This window comes from Heterocephalus glaber, unplaced genomic scaffold, assembly GCF_053883595.1.
Source record: "Heterocephalus glaber isolate CG9 unplaced genomic scaffold, H.glaber_assembly_v1.0 deba00001600, whole genome shotgun sequence".
NCBI classification, from domain to species: Eukaryota; Metazoa; Chordata; class Mammalia; order Rodentia; family Bathyergidae; genus Heterocephalus; species Heterocephalus glaber.
The window spans coordinates 31228236-31249911 of record NW_028258372.1 but is presented as its reverse complement, the minus strand read 5'-3'; the positions used below and the strand labels follow the sequence as shown (position 1 = coordinate 31249911).

Here is a 21676-nt window from a genome sequence, read left to right as displayed (position 1 = left end):
AGAGGAAAACTATTGACTTTTGTGTGTTGACCTTGTAACCAGCTACTTGACTGAATTTGGTTATTAAGTCTGGAGGACTTTTGGTGGAGTTCTTGGGATCTTCTATATACAGTACCATGTCATCTGCAAATAATGACAATTTGACTTCTTCGTTTCCTATCTTTATTTATTTATTTATTTATTTATTTTGATACCGGGGATTGAACTTGGGTCCTTAGGATTGCGCAGCAGGCGCAAAACCACTGAGCTAAATCTCCGGCCTCTTTATTTTATTTCTTTATCTTGTCCAACTGCCGTGGCTAATGTTTTCAAAACTATATTGAACAGGAGTGGTGATAGTGGACATCCTTGTCTTCTTCCTGATTTGAGTGTGAAGGATTTCAGTTTTTGACCATTTAGAATGATACTGCCTGTTGGGTTTTTCATAGATGGGTTTTATCAGATTGAGGTGGAGACCATCTATTCCAATTTTTGTAGGGTTTTTATCATTAATGCATGTTGAATTTTGTCAAATGCTTTTTCTGCATCTATGGAGATAATCATATGGTTTTTGTCCTTGGCTCTGTTGATACAGTGTATTACATTGATTGATTTGTGCATTTTGAACCATCCCTGCATCCCTGGGATGAATCCCACTTGATCAGGGTGTATGATCTTCTTGATCTTCTGCATTCTATTTGCCAGTATCTTATTAAGGATTTTTGCATCTATGTTCATTAGTGAGATTGGCCTATAGTTCTCCTTTTCGGTTGGTTCTATAGTTCTCCTTTCTGCTTTGGGGATCAAGGTGATGCTTGCTTCCAGGAATGAATTTGAGAGTATTGCTTCCTTTTCAATTTCATTGAAGAGTTTAAACAGTAGTGGCAGTAGTTCCTCTCTAAATGTCTTGGAGAATTCAGCAGTGAAGCCATCAGGGCCCAGGTTTTTCTTAGTTGATAAGTTTTTAATTACATTTTCAATTTCATTGGTTTATATTGGGTTGTTTAGAATTTTTAGCTCTTCTTCGTTCAACTTTGGTAGTTCATATGTATCTAGGAATCTGCCCATTTCTTCTGTGTTTTCCATTTTATTGGCATATAGGTTCTGGAAGTAGGTATTGATGATCCTCTGGATTTCTGCTGGGTCTGTTGTAATTTCACCCTTTTCATTCCTAATTGCATGAATTTGGGCCTTTTCTTTCCTTTTTCTGACAAGGTTGGCTAAGGGTTTGCCAATTTTGTTGATTCTTTTGAAGAACAAAGTCTTGGCTTCATTGATTTTTTTGCATCATTCTCTTAGTCTCCATTGCATTGATTTCTGCTCTGATCTTTATAATTTCCTCCCTTGTATGAGCTTTGGGGTTTTCCTGCTCTTCTTTTTCTAGAAGCTTGAGGTTCAGCATCAGGTTGTTTAATTGGGCTCATTCCGTTTGCCTAACATGTGTATTCACTGCTATGAATTTCCCTCATAAGACTGCTTTCATTGTGTCCCATAGATTCCCATATGTTGTATTGTCATTGTCATTTAATTGAAGGAACTGTCTCATTTCTTCTTTAACTTCCTCTGTGACCCACTGGTTATTCAGAAGTTTGTTGTTCAATTTCCATGTGTTTATGAAACTTTTCCAGTTTCTTTTGCTATGAATCTCCAATTTCATCACACTATGGTCTGATAATATACAGGGGATAACTTCAATTCCTTTGCACTTACTTAAACATGTTCTATGTGTGAGTATGTGGTCTATTTTGGAGAATGACCCATGTGCAGCTGAGAAGAATGTGTACTCTGATTTTGTGGGGTGGAACACTCTGTAAACATGTTAAGTTCATTTGTTCAAGAGTTTGATTGAGTCCTAGTATTTCATTACTCATTTTTTGTCTAGTTGATCTATTTGTGACAGTGGGGTGCTGAGGTCGCCCACTACAATTGTATTAGTACATATATGACTTTTTATGTCTGTTTGTATTTTATATAGTTGGGCCCTCTAGGGTTTGGTGCATAAATATTTATAATTGTCATCTCTTCCTCTTGGATTCTTCCCTTTACAAGGATGTAGTGTCCTTCTTTGTCTCTCCTAATCAGTGTGGGTTTGAAATCCACTTGATCTGCAAAGAGGATAGCAACTCCTGCTTTTTTTCAGATTTCTGTTGCATGGAGTATTGTTTTCCACCCTTTAACTTTCAGCCTATGAGTTTAATTTTGAATTAAGTGTGTTTCTTGTATGCAGCATATTGTTGGATTTTGCTTCTTGACCCATTCTGCCAGTCTATTTCTTTTGATTGGTGAATTGAGACCATTAACATTGATGGTTATAATTCAAATGTATTGACTTCTCATTGCCATGAGTTTTTCTTTTTTGGGTTCTCCCTGTTTACATTTAATTTCTTGTCAGGCCAGATGGGTTCATTCTGCTTTGCTTTCTGGGGTTGTGATCCTCAATGTCTGTTCCTAGGATATTGTGTAAAATATTTTGGAGTGCTGATTTGGTATTCATGAAGTTCCTAAGGTGCTCTTTGTCATGAAAATATCTTATTTCTCCATCAATTTTGAAAGATAGTTTTGCAGGGTACATTAATCTGGGTTGGAGGCTGCTTTCTTTTAGGGCTTAGAATATGTCCCTCCAAGCACTTCTTGCCTTGATGGTTTGTGTTGAGAAGTCTGCTGTGATTCTGATGGGCTTTCCTTTGTATGTGATTTCTTTCTTTTCTCTCACTGCTTGTAGAACTTTGTTCTTCTGTTGGGTTTCCAGAATCTTAACAATTATATGCCTATGTGTAGATTTTTTTTGATCAAGGCTATTTGTAGTCCTATATGCCTCACTTATCTGTATGTCAAGGTCTTTTCCCCTGCTTGGGAATTTTTCTGCCATTACTTCTGTGAAGAGTTTTTTTATGTCATCTGCACTCTCTCCTGTTTCTTTGTTGACTCCAATCAGTCTTATGTTATTCTTCTTAGTATCGTCTAGCAGCTGTTGGATTGATTTCTCATAATCCCTTACAATTTTGAAGCAATTTTTCTTTTCCTAGTCATTAATTGCAATCTCATCTTCTATATCGGAAATTCTGCCCTCACGTTGGCTCATTCTGCTGTGTGGACTTTCAATGGAGTTTTCAATCTCCTGGAACTCTGTTTGCATCTGTTTTATGGATTCCATTTGCTTCCTATGTTAGGATTCCATCATGTTCCTCAGCTTCTGTCTAGATTTATTAATCATATCTTGCACTAGGAGCACAATTTCTCCTGTTATCTGAGAAATTATTTCTGATTTCATTTTTCCCAGATCTTCTTTTGTTGCCAGTTCAGAGAGTCCAGGTCGTTAAGTATCACATTTTCCATCTCATTTCCCTTTGGGGTTTCTGTAGGTGGTCTGCAAGTCTGGTTTTGAGACTTCTTTACATGTCTTCTCATTTCGATGGGGGGGTGGGGTGGGGGAGTGTGCTGTTGGTGCCCACGCAGCTCACATCCTCTGATCTGGGAGAGGTGGAACAGGGGCCAGGAGTGGCAGGATGGACAATGGCCAGGAAGCCCCTTCCTCTAGGCTGGGAGTGGCAGGCTGGATAGTGGCCCAGAAACCCCTTCCTCTGGAGCAGGAGCAGTGGGAGGGCAGCTCAGAAGTCCCTACCTCTGGGCTGGGAGCAGTGGGATGGATGGCGGCCCAAAAGCACTTCCCTCTGGTCTGGGAGTGGCAGAACGGATGTTGGCCGGGAAGCCCCTTCCTCTGGGCCAGGAGCCTAGACTTTTATTTTTAAAAAGAACATTTGATATCACTTTTATCCTTATTTGTCCTTATATAATTAAAATTTAATGTAATCTGAAAATCTTATGTTTTTTTCCTTATATCTACCTTGGTTGTTAACACTAATTTTGTCTGGGTGCTAAACAAAAAGGAAAATTATGTGCTTTTTATTAAATGTAGCATAGTTACATTGTAAAATAATCAAGTACAAACATCATACAGGACCCACACATGGTGGCTATTCTAACAAATTGCATTATGTACCAGCTTGATAAATACTTCCGATGTACTGTGAGTGTGACTCGAGTTTTTTGGGGTTTTTATTTTAATATCAATGTATAATACCAAGACAAAACTTCCACCATTAAATTCTCAAAACAAAATTCTAATATAGGTAACATAAAATTTCTTGGCCAAGAATACAAAGGCATAAAATTTTAACACTTAGATGGAAAGATTCAACAATATAGTCACTTGATTTCTAGTCTAATTCTTATACCTTACACCAGTCTTACATGTTAAATCTTTTCATACATCATGACTTAGTATGTGCTTTTAGAAATGTTTAGATTCACTGCTAAACAGCCAAACCTGCACCTCAAAATATACACCAACTAGGGATCTAAATATGCTATCCTACGGAGCAAAAGCAACATTTTCAAGAATATGTAGGAAAAACAGTGCTGAGTCCTGAGTGAGATTCATGGTTGTTTGGGGGAGTACAATCCTTCCAAAATTGTGACAATCTTCATATATCTGCCTAATTCTTATCTTTCTGTGCCTAGAACTACAACCAAAATTCTGATATTTTTACATTAAAAAAAAAAAACCCAGCTATATGTCTTTGTTCTCCTGCCTTCATGCCTCTCTCTCAAATTACTGGTCAGATAATTTGAACTTTGGGATTCAGATAAGGAACAACCTTGAAGTTTTTCCCATGAATCATTTTATCTAATTAAGAACTTTCATTTGGCCTCATTCTCTTAGCTTGGACTTTGCCTTAAAGCACAATAACCCACTGAGGATAATTAACAAGAGGTGTGGAAACCATAATTTGGTCTTTTACGTGGGACTGAGCTTCAGTGAGTCAAGGACATCCAATTGTTTCTCAAGTGTTTTTCATATTTTCTTACATAAATTCTTGAGATTTAGGAAGTATTTGCCTTTTTCAAGCCTCCTAATGCCTCAGATTTCTGAATGTTCTATATCCTTTTCATCATTGCTTACAAGTGGATGAATTCTAATTCCATCTCTTTCTCATGATGCCATATTGAAAAAAAACAGCCAATAGCAAACAAGATGAATTAATACAGTTTTTTAGCTTCCACCAAAAAACAAAACTTAACTTTATAAATGAACTGCCTGATTGCTAACAATAACTATTTTAATGTAAGATTTACTACTCAGTAATATGGATCAAAATCTATCAAGATAATGATAAATGCTGGACAACTGGCAAGCTAAATGGCCCATAATTTCCTCTTTTTTCAGTGACAAAACACTCCAATTGCAGAGAAAATATTTCTATTGGTCTATGGGCAAATCTTTTTCTTAAGGAATTTCAACAGTTAACAATTGTGAAATGTGAATCATTATGCGATATGCCCTTTTTACTTTTTGATGGCATTTTTGAAAAGAAAAGCTTTTTATAGGAATGTAGATCAACTTACCAATCCTTTCCTTTGTGATTACTGCTACTGATGTCATATTTCAGATTTTTTGCTGCATCAAATCATGGAAATATTTTCCTATTGTTTTCAGAAGACTTATATGCCTACCCATTGAGATACATATTCTGTACATGTGTGCCTATATGTTGGTTTAGAACTTGAGACATGGTATGAAATAGAAGTGAAGATTCATTTTTTTCTCTATGGATGCTCAATTAACCCATCATCACTTATTAAAAGATCACCCTGTCACTATTCTTCTGAACTCTCATCTTAGTTATATATTAAGTTTCCTTATATACCTGAGTCCATTTCTAGACTTCCATTCTTCTATTTTCTATCCTATATCTTATGAAAAGACATTTTTTTCTTTTTTGAAAAATTTGTATTAGTACATGTTTGCAATAAATAATGATTACATTCACTGTAGGTAGTTGGTACAGGTACACAACACATCTTGATTCTTTTATTATCACTCTGCTCCTATTCCTGATCACCTTCCCTTTTACAAAAGATCTACTGCCCTGTTTCCTATTATCTGTCTATCTTATTTATATTTTAGGTTTCTCATATAAGAGGAACTATGAGATATTTAAACTTGTGTGTCTGATTTACTTTACTCAGCATTATGGTCTCAAGGTACATCAATTTTCCCACAAATGACTCACTTTATCCTTCTTTATGACAAAGTAGTGCTCCATTGTGTATAAGTATTACATTTTCTTTATCTATTCATTTATTAAGGGACATATGGGCCACTGAAAAGATTTAGCTATTATGAATTGTCTGCTATAAACACAGCTATGCATGTATCACTGTAATATGCTATTTGTAACTCTTTGCAGAAAAGGAATTTGTTTTAGTTTTTGTTTTTTGAGGAATCCCCATACTACCCCTTAGTGGTTGTACAATCCAGAAGGGTTCTTTTTTCCCCCCACAATCTCACCAGAATTTGTTGTTATTTGATTTGATGATTGCCATTCTTTCTGGAGTAACACAAAATCTTAGTGTTGTTTTAATTTGCATTTCCATAATGGTCAGAGCTATTGAACATTTTTTCATGTATTTACAGGCCATTTATACTTCCTTTCAGAAGTGTCCATTCATTTTAATTGCCTTTTTTATTGATTGAGTATTTTATGTGGGGGCTTCTAAATTTTTTGAATTTTTATATGTTCTAGATATTAATCCTCTGTCCAAGGAATAGGGGGCAAAATTTTTCCCATTCTGTAAATTGTATCTTCATTCTGGTTTTTTTTGATGTGAAGAAGCTTTTTAATTTGATATAATTCCATTTTTTTATTCTGTTATTTCCTGTACAATTGAGATTTTGTTCAGAAAGTCCTGGCCTACACCCATTTCTTCAAGAAAATCCATACTTTCTTAATAACTATATTTTTTGTTAATTCCTCATATATCTGGTATTTTAATTTTCCTTTGTTCATGGTGTTCAAGATTATCAGCTAGTCATAGTCTTTCAATTTTCCCATAAATTTTAGAATATACTTGTTAATTTTAATCTCCTTTCAAGTATAAGGACAAATTTATGGATATATAAGATTCCTACATTATTTGGTGTTCTAGAAAGTACTAGCCCCAGGCAGATATTTTAGTTCCTAGTTGCCATTCACTACTCGACTCATTCTTAGCTTTCAATCTTTTGCACAGATAATAATATCTACATTTCTATTGAATTCAACAGATACATACATACATTTAGAATCAACTTCTTTCCACCTTCCAGTTCAGTTTTTTTCACTCTAGGGAATTTTTCTGTTTCCTGAAAGCTTGGATATGCCATTACAAGTATGTTTGGTTTTCATCCAAATTTTCTAACTTTCAATTTTTAAAAATTAGGATATTTTTACAGCTATTTATTTTACCATAGGGCAAACAGTGGAAGTCATCAAAAATACTTTTACTTTTCATTATGTTTCTTTGGGTAAAACTTGACTTCTTTTTGGCTTATATCTGAATTACTTTTAAAATAGCTAATTCTGAAACATTAATGTTTAGACATCCATGTTTGATCCTTTAAAAACACTTTATAGAGAAAAATTGAGAATTCTATATCTACTCTAGAATACAAATTTAAGTTCACTTATATTATCTTTGTCCTGCTGTGCTTAAATCCTTCTATATAGATTTCACACACCAGTAATGTTTGATCTGCTTTCAATTTATTTGAGCCAATATACTGTTATAAATTACATTATTCTAGAAATCTAAATGTTATTGAATGAATTCTTTTGCTTCTCCAAAATTCAAATGATGATGATCTAATCCCAAATATCATGGAATTTGTAGTAGAAACTTTGTGAAATAATTACATCATAAGGGCTGAACCTAGATATATAAGATTACTGCCCAAAGAGACATAAGAAAGAGGCTCCTTTTTCCATGGGAGGATACAATGAGAAGACAACAAACTACAGGCAAAGAAAGAAGAGGGTTCTCCCCAGATACTTGCTGGTGGTTTGATTTTTTAGGCTTTCTAATAAGTTTCAGAACTGTGAGAAAGAAGCATTTGTTGTTTAAGCCACTCAGTGTGATATTTTCATCATGGCACCTGATCTGACTAAGATAATCAGGTTAAACTAAGTGGTTTCTTAACAGACATTGGTTAGTGAATGAATTCCTATCACAAGGCAACTATACTTGTAAGACTGTTTCACGATTCGCTCAACACTGATTCTTGAACATCTCATAAAGTGTACAGAATGCTCAGATGGACCTATAATTTGGTTATAATGCCAAAGTCTTTACAAATCAATGCTATCATTAATATGACTATAATGTGCTTAAATTCTCATTTTTTCAGTATGACATATAAATATGCTGAATTATGCTTAAAAAGATAGATGTGCTCTCTTCATCTGCTAGTTTCTAATGCCTGATGTCTTTAAATGGAATTAAATACAAGTACTTCAAAGGCTGTGATAGGCACCACAATCAATATTTAGACATTATCCTATTCCTATCAGGCACTGTTGTCACATTAACAGGCAACTTCATTAAAGGCTTTGAGAACAAAATATCTGGGTTCAAACTTGGCAAGGAACCTGCTCTAAAACTCAGCAATAATCATTGAAGGAGAGTTATCATACAAATATATTGTCATTGAATAATAAAAGCATAATTACGTATAAAATCAGACATCAGGTTCGATATGAAGGAAGAATTTAATGACCGAGTTCATAGTAAGTTAAAAGTAACATCTTAGCATCCCTACCGTAACATTCACTATTTTAACGCTGAGATTTCTCTTTCCAAACCCCCCCAGTAAATCCTCATCGAATTCTTCAGGCAGTCTTTGAACTTATATTGATTTAATTCTAACAGAAATGATTAAAATTTCTCTTTACCTCTTTAGTACAGTAATCTGCCATTCGTTAATTATGCAAATCTTGCAAACCTTTGTATAACACAAAAATGTAATTTATTTAAGAATAAGATTTGATATTCTACAAAATATTTACTAAATCACAGGTACATAAAAATCTTGGAATATATATTTAACACTAACATAAGCATTTACTTAGGAAGTATGTTAGAAAACATTAAAGAGTGATGCTTTCTAATTTGATTTGAAGTTGTTTTAAGTCACTTGTCTAAAGTCAGGGAAAAATATTTGCTTGCATAAAAAGAACATTTTATTCCTGTTTCTATATTTTCAAATAATTTGGAGGAATAACCTGTTTTCCTTTCTGTATTGGCTGTTAAGAAAGAGAAACTGTACTACAGAAAGACTAAAAGAACTAATTTTTATTTTAAACTGTGTAGGCTCAAAAATACTTATAACTCTCAAGTTCAAAAGGTATGTTGGCATATTGCTAAATACTTAAACTGTTTTAAATATCAGATTTGACAGAGAAAACAAAAGTAACAAATTATTCTGCAGAGGACAAAATTAGAATGGGGGAAGAAGGGAGGAGAGAGAGGACAAAACAAAATAAAGAGGGCAAGGGAGAGCAAAGAGATAAAATAAGAAGAGAAGTATGGAGACACAGAAGCAAAGAACAAGAGAGCAGGCAGTTCACTGCAAGATCTGAGCACAAACTACTGAAGAAATAATTCTGCTTTAAAAATGTCACTAACTGGGCCGGGGATTTAGCTCAGGGGTTTCGTCACCTGCTGTGCAAGCACAAGGACCCGAGTTTGATCTCCAGTACCAAAAAAAAAAAAAAAAAAAGTCACTGACTCTGGAGTACATTGAATAAAAACTTAAGAAAAGGGTGTCCATGCCCACCATTCCTGTTGAGCTTATACTCGAAATTTTACCCATAGTAATCAAGCAAGAACAAGAAATAAAAGGAATACATACAGGAAAAAAGAAGTCAAAATATCCTTATCCATACATAACATCATTCATTACATAACAAAAGCTCCAGCATGAGACTCTTAGAATAAACAAATTAAGCAAAAGTAGCAGGATACAAATCAATATGCAAAAATCAGTATTCCTGTATAATAACAAAGAGCCCACCAGGAAAGAAATCAGAAAGATAATTCTATTAACCAGAGTTTAAAAAAGGACAATGAAATACTTAGGAACTAACCTAACCTCAGAAGTGAATAAAAACTACAGTACTTTGAGGAATGAGACCAAATACTACATTCAAAAATGGACAGATCACCCCTGTTTCTGGATAGGCAGAATGAATGCTGTCACAACGGCCACAATTCTAAAACTGATATATAGATTTAATGCAATTCCAATCAAAATATGAACATCATTTTTCACAGAACTAGAAAAACCAATTCTACAATATATATGGAACCAGAAGATAACCAGAATAGCAAAAGCAATCCTGAGTAACAATGGCAAAGCAAAAAACATCCCAATCCCAGGTGTCAAGTTATATTACCAAGCTACAGTGATAAAAACAGCACCACACTGGCACAAAAACAGACATGCAGATCAGTGGAACAGAATTGAGGATGCAGAAATAACCTCAGGCACATTCAGCCATCTGATCATTGATGAAAAGGAATAAAAAACTAGACAAAAGATAGTCTCTTTAACAAGTGGTGCTGGGAAAACTGGTTATCTACGTGCAGAAGAGTGAATCTAGACACATATCTGCCATTTTGTACTAAAATCAAATCAAAATGAATCAAAGATTTAAATATTAAAACAGAAATACTCAATGTACTATAAGATTAAATAGGTAAAAACTCTTGAGCTGATAGGCATAGGCGATGACTTTCTGAACAGGACCTTAACTGCATAAAAAATAGCACTAAGAAAAATCAAATGGTATTATATCAAATTAAAAACGTTTTCACACCAAAGGAAACAAGACAGTGAAGAGATAAGCTTCAGAATGAAAAAAAAATTGCCACCTACTCCTTTGACAGAAGACAAGCTAGAATATATAAGTACTTCAATCACATTAGACACCCTAAAATAAAAGACTCAATCAAAAATGGACAAATGAAATAAATAGACATTTCTCAGAAGCAGTAGTACAAATGGTGAACAAGTATATGAAAAAATATTCAGCAACTGTGGCCAACATAAATGCAAATCAAAACAACACAGATTCTATTTTACTCCAGAAAGAATGGCTAAAAAACCACAAATGCTGGTGGGGAGAAAGGAACCTTCTGTATTGTTGGTGGGAATGTAAGCTAGTAGAGTCACTATGGAAATCAGTATGGACATTTCTTTAAAAACTGAAAATGGAAATTCCATTTGACCCAACTCTACTTCTTCTTAGTATTTTCCCAAAAGATTAAAAGACCTCGTATTACAGTGATACATGCCCACCTGAGTTTAGAGCAGCACAACTCATAATGGCTAAATCTTGGAAGTGGTCTATAGGCCTATGAACAAAGGAATGGATAAAGAAAATCTGGTATACATAAACAATGAAGGATAAATTTGAGTTTTTTGCAGGAAAATTGATGCATCTTGAGACCATAATGCTATGTAAAATGAATAAAACACAGAAAGTTAAGTATCACATGATTTCTCTTATATGAAAAATCCAAAATATAGATAATTTAAAGAACAAAATAAAAGATGATAAGAAACAGGAGTTAAACTGTGGAGATGGAAAGGGAATCTGAGGATAAGAGGAGACAGGAAGGCAGGAAGGGTTAGCGGAAGTGAAAATGTTTTAGATGTGATATCTGTATATACCAATTCCCCAAGATGAATACATTTATTATGTATCTAAACATATACTAATAAAAAAACTAAAAGAGAAGGCAATTAAAGATTAAAAGATTTTTAAAAACTGTAATGTTCTTAAAAATTAAAAGTCCTATGTTAGCCTCATTCTCCAAAACAAACCCTTACCTCACACCATATTGAAGTCCTTATACGCAAACTATGCCAATCTTCCTGGGTACACATTACACCCTCCTTCTATGGACCCTTTCCTTTTAATCCCTGTCTACTTTTTCATTTTCCATATCCTCTTCTCTCTTAGTACTTCAACTACTCTGATATCGCTCCAGTCTTGACTTTTCCTTACAGTGTCCCTTGATATGTACCCCTCTTCAGAAAATGTTGGGTTCATTTTCCGGGCTCATCTGGCAACTTGTGCAAAGCTTTGTTCCCATAACTAACACTGCATTATGCTAGACTCAAATATGAATTTCATGAGAAGTGGGACTAACGCTTACTAACCATTCCCAAGGAAGGATTTACTTCCGGATAAATTCAGTACATGTTAATTAATTATTGTGAGAGTGAGTGCATTATGCTTCATTTTAGAAAGTTATACATAAATTAATTATGCAATTTATTTATATTAGTCAAATTTCCTTAATAATTTCTAACACTTTCTTATGGTTCGTTCATTATAGACCTAGACTAAATCTTAATGACTACAAAATGAGCTTTTCTTGAAGAAGCAAGAATGTTGTGAATGAGAAGTCTACAGAGAGTTTATACAGTTCAAAAACATGCCAATTCTGTGCAAAATAAGGTCTACAGAGCTCAGGAGTCTACTGCTGCTGAGCTTGCAGGAGCATTTGGTAATTAATCTGAGCTTTGGGGAATTTCAAATGTTGGCAAACATGTTTTAAATTTTAAATCTGTTGTTTGATAGGGCATCCTCAAGTAGAGGTCATTCCATAAAAACACTTGTGCTTAACTTTCAATTTTTATTTGGTCAAATGAGCACAACAAATATTTATGGAAATATCATTTGATTTCAAATACATCTTGAGAGCTCCAGTGAACACAATATGAAATCTTTCTGCATAATGATTTCATTATGCACTAGTTAACTCATGGCTATAATTTAATTTTTAAATATCTTACACTGGATTATACTTCAGTTTTCTAATATTAACCTGGCACTCAATGTAAACAAAGAGTTTGTTCGTCACCATCTGTCCGAGAAAATGCAAGCCTGTGCTGAATGTTGACTGGGCGCCTATATAACCCTTCCTGCAGCTTAAGACCAAATATACCCACAACAAACAGCTATGAGGTAGGAAACAATGTGCAAAACATACAACATAGGTAAATGAGATTAAAACATTCAGCTGAGCACTTCAAAACCAGGCAGCTGAAATAACCTGAATGAATTTCACAAAGGCACAACAAAAATGACTTTGGGAAGAACAAGTCACTTATGAGTTTCATTATATTTTTAAATATGTACACTTTGGATCAAATATATCTAAAATTCTGATGACACATTACAAATATTTGAGAAACATTAGCATCAATAGGAAAGAGAAAAAAGTTGTCATGGTCATATGATAGAAGTCATTTAAAGATGGAACAGCTAAACTTTTGCAAAGAGGAAGAACATTTGAAACAACTACAATTCTTCAATCTAACTTTTAAAAAATCCCTGGACTGTATAACAATATAAATGAAACACTAGAAATATCAATGTAAATTTTTAACTTAAAATAGAAAAATTGTTGTTTGTGTGGAAGGGATTTCAATGTTGACCTTTTCATTTTGAACTGAATGCTTAACGTATTTGCAAATATAGCTTGAAAACTTCCCAACATGAAAAGATAATCTATAAATTGCACATATACTGGGGCAAGGGGATTTGTACTATTGCCATTATTCTAATTCTGCCAATAGTATTTTTAAATAGACATTTAAATAAATGGTTACAGTGAATTGAGAAAACTCTTACCTTACTTCCAGATTACAGGAATCTTTCCCTGGCTTCATTACATTGAATGCCTGCCAAAAATACAGAAAGAAAAATTTAAAAGAAAAAGTTTACCTCTTTACAAACAGCTCTGTGCCTGTCTATCAACTTTTTATTTCTAGTACTTTCCAGTTTTTTCCTTTTTAATGTCATGCTAGTGTACCCTTCTGAATTTATAATCTTTAAGGACTGTTTTCATTTTGTATTCATAAAACTCACAAAACACATGCCAAACCATTAGTTCCTAAATAAATATTTATAAACACATGAAAATAAATATTATTAAACTAAGTATGTGTGAGTTTGGAGAAGCTAAGCTCAATGGGAGTTACAGTATTCAGGAAGTTTTAAGCAACTATTATGATGTGCACAGATTCGCAGATGATAGCACTTTGAAGTTTTAGAAGTGAATGAGGAGTGCATTTAACGTAAAAAAATTATATTTAAAAAAAATCAGGTGTCACCATGTTTTTTTCTGGCATTTTCAATCTTTATATACCATTAGTATAAATAACTGGCTAAACTTCAGAGACTTCATTATTCTTTCACTGCATATAAAAGTTAAAAAGAAAAATTTCTCTAAAGATTGAGAATTCAGTTTCCATAAGCATATATACAATAATGAGCACAATTATAAATGGAAGCTTGACAGTTTATTTTTTATGTCCCTACCTATCTCCTTCCCCATTAAAGGTATAAATAAGATTCCAACAGGTAGCTCATAGATAGGGGAAATAAAGCCCACCCAAAGGATATTGGGGGTACCTGCCATGGATCTCTAGGGGCAGATGAGCTGGATCCTGAGATTCCAAGAAATATTCCTCTAGGATCGCTATCACAGTAGTCTACCACTGCATATATTCCTCTCATACATTTGTTGACTTCAATACACTTTCCATAATTCCCCATTGGAAATAAGGAAACAAATACAGTTAGATTAGAATGCATATTGATGAATGTAAATAGTAAGAGGAAAGCAATACAAATTAGGTCAGGTGGAAAAGAGGTCACGGAAAGTGTGAAAATAATTTTGTTAATAATTGGAAATCACTATGATGTGTACTTGGTATTGGTATAAGAAATTTTCTAAATCATGAGATATTTTCAAGATGAAACAGTTTCAGAAGCTAATGAACTCCAGTGACTGGAAGTGCTCAAGCAGAAGCCAAAGGACCGTCTGTCAGGGATGTTGAAGAGGAGCCTTGCATTGAGTAGGAGGCTATACTAAATTATCTCCAAGGCTATTTCTAACTCCTGAGAATCTCTACTTCAATGGAGTAGAACTAGAGGAAAACCCCAAAGAACTATTAGATACAGTAATTCTGTATTTATATATATATATATATATATATATATATATATATATATATATCACAGTTAATTTCAAACCAACCATTAACTTCACCTACGCATTTAATTTCTTAGGGATCTGAAGAAAAATAGTAATAAAAAGAAAACAGAAAAATCCTTTGTCTGCATAGATGATCTCCTTAAATGGTTTTCCAATTGTGTTCTTCAGATCTCTAGGGAGCAGAGGGAAATCTTGGAGCTTCTTAAAAGACAGGCTTCAAGCAAAAGCAATTTGAGGACAAAATAGAGAAGCTGAGCTAGTTAGGTTTCAGACACTCCAGATCCACTAAAACCAGAGCCTAAGCCTCTGTTTGTTTCTTTATATAATGAACTTCTGAGGAACCTATATTATGTGAACCTATAAGATTTCATATCTGAGGAATTTTGACCACTACTGAAATAGTTTATTGAAGAATAATACAGCATCTGGTCAAATCAGAATTTTAAAAATAGCAAATAATAGAATATTCCAGATCCATTATAAAAGTTATAGAATAAAATAGTTCTCTCAAAGCTAAACAATTTAAATACATAATGTGACAGCTATTTCAAAAATCTACATTTTGACCTATTAAAATATTTATATCATAATATTTGAGGGTTATTAACAACTGTGTATTTTGCTCATTACTATATTTCCTGGACCTAGTACAATTCTTGGTACAGAATCAGAAATCACTAAAAGTTCAATAAATTGATTAATTTAAATGTCAGAGTTTTTCTAATTTAGATTTTCTTTTAAATACTACATTGATGATTCTTCTTTAGTTAACATATGAAAGTACACAAAAGATCACAACTCTGCCTTATTCCTAGAGAACAGGGGATAACATATTACATATTCTTTAAAGCTTCTGAAAAACTGTGGGTGAAAAGAATTACAAAGAGGAATATTATTCTAGAGCAATAGCGGTCACTTTTGAGGTATATTAGTTAATTGTGGGTGCATCCAAGAGTTACCATGCATAAGCAGACAAAAATCTGGTGGTAAAAGGAGGCACTAACGGAATTATAATTGCCATTCATTTTCTGATATGGTGTATAAGAATATGAAGGAATCCCCAAAGTAGAGTTTATGCACGGAATCTACTACCTTTGCCCACATTTGTGGAATAAGTGTTATTGTAGGGCATGACGAACAGTGCTGAATGGAGAGACCCTTGGAGTCTGCTGATAGGAGTGGAAGCAGCCTGATTCTGTCCCTAAGTGTTTTGAAATCAAACACAAAGTGAACATTCCTAACAATCCAAATTCAGTTTAACCTCTCATCAGATCAAAAAGATCAACACCTAAAACAAAAACAAATGCAATAACAACAACAAAATCAGCACCTTACTCTAACTACTGACAAAGGAAAGTACCATAGTGTTTCAAAAGAAAACATTACCAATTTTAGTCTCTACTGTTCTTCCAACCACAGTCAACAACATATGGTAAAAATTTATAAGAAATATGAAGGGAAGGGAAAATATTACCCAAAATAACTGTTAATAGACAGAACCAGACACTGGAATTAGTATTTATATGTTGTGTGTGTCTGTGTGTAAAATATATACAATTTACATATATATAATTTAGAGTAAACTTTTTTCAAAATGGATTAAAAATATAGTAATTCCAAAAATTCTAAATATAGAAAATGTAAAAATCAAGCCAAAGAGCTCTAGAACTAAAAAAGCATATAATATTTGAAGTAAGGAAATCATATCATTACATGAGCTTATAGCAGAATAGGCACAATGAAATAAAGGAATAGTGAACATGAGCCCAAAGAGAAGTGCAAGACAAAGAATTAGAATAGAACCTGACATGTGTGTATCTTTTCAGTACATTTACCATGGAGTCTACATGAGAGGAGGCATACAACATGTGGAAAATATCATGAGGACTATTTCTCTAATTTTCCAAAATTAAAGTATTTCATTAACCAATGCATCCAAGAACCTCAGTGATCCTCTCCCATGACAAAACAGAAAAACAAAAATCAACTTCAAAAGCATATCACAATTTGAAAATACTTTTTTAAAATTTAAGAATAGAAGGGAGGGAAATACATTATGTTCATGATGACAAGAATAAAAGCTAAAGGACAAGAGAATCACAATTTGAAATTGCTGAGGGGTAAAAAAAAAAGTCCATCTTGAATTTTATACCTGATGAAAATGTCCTTCATATATGAGATCAATTAAAGAAATTTTAAAACAAACAATGAAATAATTTGCTCCCAGATAGCTACACTATTAGAAATTTTAAAGAACGTCCCTCTGACAAGGGCAAATAATGAAAATAGCCCAGTGCCAAAAAAAAAATAAAGAGAACTAGAAAGGGATATAAATGTATATATGTAAAATATTACTCAAAAGTTTTATTTAGAAGAATATTGGTGAGTTAAAGCAGATAAAATATATGATATGTAAAATATATCTAGGAGCAAATTATATGTCAGTAACAGCACAAAAAACATAAATAGTAGTTTTCCACAGCTTTTAGGTTCACTGAAAAGTAGAATAGTGTTAGTTTAAGGTGGACTGTGATAAATGCTAAGTATCTTGTTTTACCACTGAGAACTCAATACAAAGATGAATAGTAAAAATCACAATATAAGAATGAAATATAATACACATATATCTAATTAACTAAAACGGATAAGAGAAAAGGAAGCACACAGAACCTGAGAACAATAACACAAACAGTGAACAAATAGAACAGGGTGGACTTATATCTAAATATATTAATAATCTTATTAAATGTAAACATACAGGATACTCAAAAAAAACTGGAGGTGATGAGATTGACTTTTATAATTATATACTATTCATAACAACCATAAAATAGATATAAGGGTATGGATATTAAAAGATGAAAAAATAAACCATACAAGCACTAATCGAGAAATGAGATATATATTAATAATACAAAGTACATTTCAATACAAGAAGGATTGCCATGGCTAGAGAAATATTTCATAATAAAACAACAATCATATAATCAGATGAAGATCCTTTTTTTGTTCTCCATTATCTTGGATTTCCCTCTGTAATGTTTTTTTTTCTTGAAAATAATAGCATATGAAGCTGATATTGCCTCAATCTGCAAAGAAACTTGATACTCAACTTCCAAAATCCCAACAAGAAATTGGACAAATGTTTAACTCTCTTCAAAAGTAATTGAACATGGAGGAGGTCTCCGGGCTGGCGTGCCATGGCTCCCAGCATGGAGGAGGCTTCCAGGTTGGTGTGCCACAGATTCCAGCCTGGAGGAGGCTTCCAGATAGGCATGCCACGGCTCCCAGTCCAAAAGAGACTTCCAGGTCACTGTACCACAGCTCTCAGCCAGAGGGAGGTTTCTGAGCAGGCGTGCCACAGCTCCCAGCGTGCAAGAGGCTTCTGGGTAGGTGTGCCACAGCTCCCAGCATAGAGGTCAGCTGAACGGGTGCCAGGAACACACACACACACACAAACACACACACCCCATCGACATGAAAAAACAGGTAAATAAGCCTCAGAATCAGACTTCCAGATCACCTACAAAAACCCCAAAGGGAAACGAGATGGAACACTTTGATACTCAACCACCTGGACTCCCTGAACTAGCAACGAAAGAGGATCTGGAAAAAATGAAACCAGAAATAATTTTTCACATAACACCAAAGATTGTGCCCATAGTGCAAGGCATGATTAATAAATCTAGAGAGGATACAGATAAAAAAATAGAAGAACTGAGGAACATGATGGAATGCAACACAGGAAACAAATTGAATCCATAAAACAGATGCAAACAGATTTCCAGAAGATTAAAAGCTCCATCGAAAGTCTACACACCAGAATGAGCCAATGTGAGGACAGAATTTCAGATATACAAGATAAGATTGCAATTAGTGACCAGGAAAAGAAAAAATTCTTTAAAATTGTAAGGGACCATGAGAAATCAATCCAGCAGCTGCTAGATGATGCAAAGAAAAATAACATAAGAGTGATTGGAGTCAATGAAGAAACAGGACAGAGTGCAGATAACATAAAAAAACTGTTCACAGAAGTGATGGCAGAAAACTTCCCAAGCAGGGGAAAAGAACTTGACATACAGATAAGCGAGGCATGTACGACTCCAACTAGCCTTGATCAAAAAAGATCTACACATAGGCATATAATTGTTAAGATGCCAGAAACCCAACAGAAGATCAAAATTCTACAAGCAGTTAAAGAAACAAATCACATACAAAGGAAAGCCCATCAGAATCACAGCAGACTTCTCAGTGCAAACCCTCAAAGCAAGAAGAGCTTAGGGTGATGTATTTCAAGTCCTAAAGGAAAACAACCTCCAACCCAGATTGATGTACCCTGCAAAACTATCTTTCAAAATGGAGAAATAAGATACTTTCATGACAAAGAGCACCCTAGGAATTTCATGAATACCAAAAGAGCACTCCAAAAAATTTTAGACAAAATCCTAAGAAAAGACAATGAGGATCACAACCCCAGGAAGACCAGAACCACAAGAAATTAAAAAGCAAAGGGGGAGGATCAAACAAAAAGAAAAAGTCATGACAATGATAACTCAATACATATCAATTATAACCATCAATGTTAATGGTCTCAACTCACCAATCAAAAGAAACAGACTGGCAGAATGGGTCAAGAAGCAAGATCCAACAATATGCTGCATAGAAGAACCACACTTATTTCAAAAAGAAAGTAATAGACTGAAAGTTAAAGGGTGGAAAACAATACTCCATGCGACAGGAATCCAAAAAAAAGCAGGAGTAGCTATCCTGTTTGCAGACCAAGTGGATTTCAAACCCACACTCATTAAGAGAGACAAAGAAGTACGTTATATCCTTGTAAAGGGAATAATCCAAGAGGAAGAGATGACAATCATAAATATCTATGCAACAAACACTAGTGCACCTAACTATATAAAACAAATCCTAACAGAAATGAAAAACCATAAAGCACTAATACAGTATTAGTGGGGGACTTGAATACCCCACTGTCACAAATATATAGATCAACTAGACAAAAAATCAACGAAATACTAGAACTCAATCAAACTCTTGAACATATGAACTTAACAGATGTTTACAGAGTGTTCCACTGACAAAATCAGAAAACACATGCTTTTCAGCTGCACAAGGGTCATTCTCCAAAACAGACCACATACTTGCTCATAGAACATGTTTAAGTAAGTGTAAAAGAATTGAAGTTATACCTTGTATATTACCAGAACATACTGCAATGAAATTGGAAATCCATAGCAAAAAAAACCCACAAAAAATTTCATAAAACATGGAAATTGAACAATACACTTTTAAATAAGCAATGGGTCACAGAGGAAATTAAAGAAGACATCAGACAGTTGCTTCAATTAAATGACAATGACAGTACAATATCAGAATCTATGGGACACAATGAAAGCAGTCTTATGAGGGAAATTCATAGCAGTGAATGCATATATTAGGAAAACAGAGCAAGCCCAATTAAATAACCTGATGCTGAACCTCAAGCTTCTGGAAAAAGAAGAGAAGAAAAAACCCAAAGCTCATACAAGGGAGGAAATTATAAAGATCAAAGCAGAAATCAATTCAATGGAGACTAAGAGAACAATACAAAAAATTAATGAAGCCAAGAGTTGGTTCTTTGAAAGAATAACAATAATAAATAGAATAATAATAAAAATTGGCAAACCCTTAGCCAACCTTATCAGAAAAAGGAAAGAAAAGGCCCAAATCCATGCAGTTAGGAGTGAAAAGGGTGAAATTACAACAGACCCAGCAGAAATCCAGAGGATCATCAATACCTACTTCAAGAACCTATATGGCAATAAAATGGAAAACACAGAAGAAATGGACAAATTCCTAGATACATATGAATTACCAAAGTTCAACAAAGAAGACCTAAAAATTCTAAGCAACCCAATATCAACCAATGAAATTGAAAGTGTAATTAAAAACTTATCAACTAAGCAAAGCCCAGGTCCTGATGGCTTCACTGCTGAATTCTATAAGACATTTAGAGAGGAACTACTGCCACTACTGTTTAGACTCTTCAAAGAAATTGAAAGGGAAGCAATACTCCAGCAATCATTCCTGGAAGCAAGCATCACCTTGATCCCCAAAGCAGAGAAAGACCCAAATGAAAAGGAGAACTATAGGCCAATCTCACTAATGAACATAGATGCAAAAATCCTTAATAAGATATTGGCAAATAGAATGCAAAAGATCATCAAGAAGATCATACACACTGATCAAGTGGGATTCATCCCAGGGATGCAGAGATGGTTCAATATACGAAAATCAATCAATGTAATACACTATATCAATAGAGCCAAGGTCAAAACCCATATGATTATCTCCATAGATGCAGAAAAAGCATTTGACAAAATGCAACATGCATTAATGATAAAAACCCTACAAAAAATTGGAATAGATGTTCTCTACCTCAATCTGATAAAACCCATCTATGAAAAACCAACAGCCAGTATCATGTTAAATGGTCAAAAACTGAAATCATTCCCACTAAAATCAGGAACAAGACAAGGATGTCCACTATCACCACTCTTGTTCAATATAGTTTTGAAAACATTAGCCACAGCAATTAGACAAGAGAAAGAAATAAAAGGAATAAAGATAGGAAATGAAGAAGTCAAATTGTCCTTATTTGCAGATAACATGATACTCTATATTAAAGACCCAAAGAACGCCACCAAAAGTCTTCTAGACTTAATAACCAAATTCAGTCGAGTAGCTGGATACAAAGTCAACACACAAAAATCAATAGCTTTCCTCTACAGGAACACCAGGCTCACTG

General features: G+C 34.0%; 1 long non-coding RNA gene across 1 annotated transcript in view; it reads right to left on the bottom strand.

The window, feature by feature from the left end:
* Positions 1–21676, bottom strand: part of LOC147823157 (uncharacterized) — a 665389-nt gene that overhangs the window by 240013 nt on the left and 403700 nt on the right. Inside the window, exon 6 of the long non-coding RNA XR_015444199.1 lies at positions 13506–13555. This is a non-coding gene — a long non-coding RNA (uncharacterized LOC147823157). The remainder of the gene's footprint in view (positions 1–13505; positions 13556–21676) is intronic.